The sequence below is a fragment of the Oncorhynchus clarkii genome, chromosome 17 (assembly GCF_045791955.1).
Source record: "Oncorhynchus clarkii lewisi isolate Uvic-CL-2024 chromosome 17, UVic_Ocla_1.0, whole genome shotgun sequence".
Taxonomy (NCBI): domain Eukaryota; kingdom Metazoa; phylum Chordata; class Actinopteri; order Salmoniformes; family Salmonidae; genus Oncorhynchus; species Oncorhynchus clarkii.
The window spans coordinates 85,223,675-85,228,022 of NC_092163.1; the positions used below are offsets into that span (position 1 = coordinate 85,223,675).

At 45.1% G+C, this 4,348-nt stretch overlaps 1 protein-coding gene across 1 annotated transcript in view; it reads right to left on the reverse strand.

Annotated features, from left to right (window-relative positions):
• The window catches only part of LOC139371478 (UF2 component of NDC80 kinetochore complex), a 37,249-nt gene that overhangs the window by 32,153 nt on the left and 748 nt on the right, over nt 1–4,348 (reverse strand). The gene's annotated exons all lie outside the window — the stretch shown is intronic.

Sequence of the window (4,348 nt, forward strand, 5' to 3'; positions counted from 1 at the left end):
GCTACCTGGACTATTTGCATTGGAAGAAACCTAGAGAGGAACCAGGCTCCGAGGGGTGAGGGAGAGGGTTGCCTTGCTTTTAGCTCTTTGCAAACTTTGCAGTATTTTGTTTTTTATTTATTATTTCTTACATTATTAGACCAGAAAATATTTTATGTTATTACATACAGCCGAGAAGAACTATTGTATATCAGAGCGGCGGTAACTCACCAGCACTACAACCAGGAATACAACTTTCCTGAAGCAGATCCTTTGTTCGCACCCACCAGGGCAATTGAACTGATTCCAGAGGCTGACCCAAGACAACGTTGGCGAATGTTCAGTCTCTGGATAATAAAGTTGACAAACCAGGGCGAGGGTTTCTTTCCAGAGAGACATCAGGGATTGTACTCTCTTGGGATATACTGTCTGAGCCGGTCGAGCCAGCTGCATTCTCAGTTCATCGCGCAAACAGGAATAAATATCTCTCCGGGATGAAGAAGGGTGTATGTTTCATGATTAACAACTCATGGTGTAGTTGTGATAACAAACAGGATCTCAAGTCCTTCTGTTCACCCGACCTAGGATACCTCACAATCAAATGCTGACCATATTATCTCCCAAGACCATTTTTTGGGGTTATAGTCACGGCCACGTATATCCCCACTCAAGCCGATACCATGACAGCCCTCAAAGAACTTCACTGAACTTTATGCAAACTGGAAACCACATATCCCGAGGCCACAATTATCGTAGCTGGGGATTTAATAAAGAAAATTTGAGAAAAAGGCTGCCGAAGTTCTATCAACACATAGACTGTAGTATTCGCGCTGCCAAATCACTCGACCATTGCTACTCCAACTTCCGGGATGCCTACAAGGCCCTTCCCAACCCTCCTTTCGGCAAATCTGACCACGACTCTATTTTGCTCTTCCCTTCCTATAGCCAGACACTCAAACAGGAAGTACTCGTGCTAAGGACTATTAAACGCTGGTCTGACCAATCAGAATCCCAGCTTCAAGATTGTTTTAATCACGAGGACAGGGATATGTTCCGGGTAGCTTCTGAGAATAATATCAACGAACATACTGATACGGTGACTGAGTTTACCAGGAAGTGTATAGGTGATGTTGTGCCCACTGTGACTATAAAAACCTACCCTAACCAGAAACTATGGATAAATGGCGCCAATCGCGCAAAACTGAAAGCACGAACCACCGCATTTAACCATGGCAAGGGGACTGGGTATATGGCAGAATACAAACAGTGCAGTTATTCCCTCCGTAAAGCAATCAAACAGGTAAAACATCAGTATAGAGACAAAGTGGAGTCGCAATTCAACGGCTCAGACTAGAGACGTATGTGGCAGGATCTACAGACAATCATAGACTTCAAAAGGAAAACCAGCCACATTGCAGACACAGACATCTTGCTTCCAGACAAGCTAAACACCTTCTTCGCCCACTTTGAGGATAACGCAGTGCCACCGACACGGCCAGCTACCAAGGACTGTGGGCTCTCCTTCTCTGTGGCCCAGACAGCATCCCAAGCCACGTCCACAGAGCATGCGCAGGCCAGCTGGCTGGTGTGTTTACGGATATATTAAATCTCTCCTTCAAATCAAACCGATGCAAGTATGCTCCCTCTAATTCTCTTTCTCTACCTCCCCTCCCGATGGACCTGAGCCCCGGGACCATGCCTCAGGACAACCTGACCTGATGACTCCTTGTTGTCCCCAGTCCACATGATCATGCTGCTTCTCCAGTTTCAACTGTTCTGCCTGCAGCTATGGAACCCTGACCTTGTCCCAGACCTGCTGTTTTTCAACTCTCTCTACCGCACCTGCTGTCTGTAAGTCTGAATGCTCGGCTATGAAAAGCCAACTGACATTTACTCCTGAGGTTGCAACCTCTACAACTACTGTGATTATTTCTTATTATCTATGAACGTTTGAACATATTGGCCGTGTACTATTATAATCTCTACTCGGCATAGCCAGAAGAGGACTTGCCATCCCTCAGAGCCTGGTTCCTCTCTAGGTTTCTTCCTAGGTTCCTGGGTTCCTGTGACACCCCCCTCCTTAAAATGAGGGTCCCACCCTCAACCCAAATTTCGGCCCAACATATTCAAAACAATCCAAAGTTCCCCAAAAAGAAAAAAGGATACCAGTCCCGGCTCCTAGCAGTAGCCCCGTGTCCCCCAGCTGACTGTCCGCCCCTCAAACTCGGCAGCCCTGGTACCTGAGGAGCAATTTAAGAGGAAAGAGGCGCAGACAGCCTGTAGGGGTAAGCAGAGAGAAGATACAAACTAGGTTAAAGGAGCACGGGACAGAGCATCAGCAATGATATTATCCTTACCACTAATGTGTCTAATATCAAGGTTGAATGGTTGCAAGAACAAAGCCCAACGCATCAGGCGCTGGTTGGGATTTTGCAGGGACCTCAGAAAAATAAGTGGGTTGTGGTCAGTGAACACAGTTAAAGGGGTCAAACCAGAACCAACATCGACTTCGAAGCCCAAATGAGACCTAAAGCCTCCCCTTCAATTACAGAATAGTTTTGCTGATACTTATTACATTTCCGGGAGAAGAAACTGACTGGACACTCAACATTGTCATCATTCTGGGGCGGCAGAAGGGTAGCCTAGTGGTTAGAGCGTTGGACTAGTAACTGGAAGGTTGCAAGTTCAAACCCCCGAGCTGACAAGGTACAAATCTCTCGTTCTGCCCCTGAACAGGCTGTTAACCCACTGTTCCAAGGCCATCATTGAAAATAAGAATTTTTCTTAACTGATTTGCCTATTTAAATAAAGGTACAAAATAAATTATATTTGACCTGCAATTTGAAAGGTTTCCCAAAATTTGGTGCTGCAAACACACATTTGATTGATTGACTATAGCTCAGCAGTCAACACTCTACCCTCCAAGCTGATCATTAAGCTTGAGGCCTTGGGTCAGAGCCCTGTGCAACTGGGTCCTGGGCAGCCCCAGGTGGTGAAGGTACCTGGATACAAGGGTACGTGCATCCTGTATCACCGCCTGGTACGGCAACTGCACCGCCCACAACCGCAAGGCTCTCCCGATCTGCACAACGCATCCCCTGGGGCAAACTACCTGCCCTCCAGGACACCTATGTTACAGGAAGGCCAAAAAGATCATCAAGGACATCAGCCGCTGCCTGTTCACCCTGCTACCATCCAGAAGGTGCATCAAAGCTGGGACCGAGAGACTGAAAAACAGCTTCTATCTCAAGGCCATCAAACTGTTAAACAGCCATCACAAACACAGAGATGCATGCTGCTGCCTACATACAGACTTGAAATCATTGGCCACTTTAATAAATGGATCACTACTCACTTTAACAATGCCACTAATAATGTTTACATATCTTGCATTACTCATCTCATATGTATATACTGTATTTTATACCATCTATTGCATCTTGCCTATGCTACTCGGTCATCCATGCATGTATATGCATATATTCTTATTACATCCCTTTACTTAGATTTGTGTGTATTAGGTTGTTGTTGTGGAATTGTGAGATTACTTGTTAGATACTACCACACTGTCGGAACTAGAAGCACAAGCATTTCGCTACACTCGCAATAACATCTGCTAACCATGTGTATGTGACCAATAAAATTTGATTTGAAATGTTAGGCTTTCCTGAGAAAAGGACGACCAAATAGGCCTACAAATAAACATTTATCCATTAGCTAAAGCTAAACTATGCCCTGGCACCATAAAACATCTATCAAAGGTTTGATATTTCAGCACTATCGACAGCGATCGGTATTCTACTTTGTGAGTGGCTGTCTGGCAAACACATTTGATTAATAAATTGGGCGTGAACGCCGACCTTGCTAGAGAAACTACGTTACTCCAGTGTCCTGAAGACGGCCTTGTCGGTGGTCTGGGTGGTGGGGGTATGTGGCAGAAGGGAGGACATGACATGGACATTGTGTTTCTTCATCAAGCGGAGGAACTCCATGTTGAAGACGTGGCTGCTGTCAGTCCAAATCAAATCAAATTGTATTCGTCACATGCGCCGAATACAACAGGTGTAGGTAGACCTCACAGAGAAAGCTTACTTACAAGCCCTTATCCAACAATGCAGTTTTAAGAAAAATAAGTGTTGAGTTAAAAACAATTAAAGAGCAACAGTAAAATAGTGAGGCTATCTACAGGGGGTACCTGTACAAAGTCAATGTATGGGGGTACAGGTTAGTCGAGGTAATTGAGATAATATGTACATGTAGGAGTTAAAGTGACTATGCATAGATAATAAACACAGAGCAAAAGCGTGTGTGTGGGGGGTCCTTGAGCAAGGTACTTAACCCTAATTGCAGGGAGAAAGCTATTTTTACC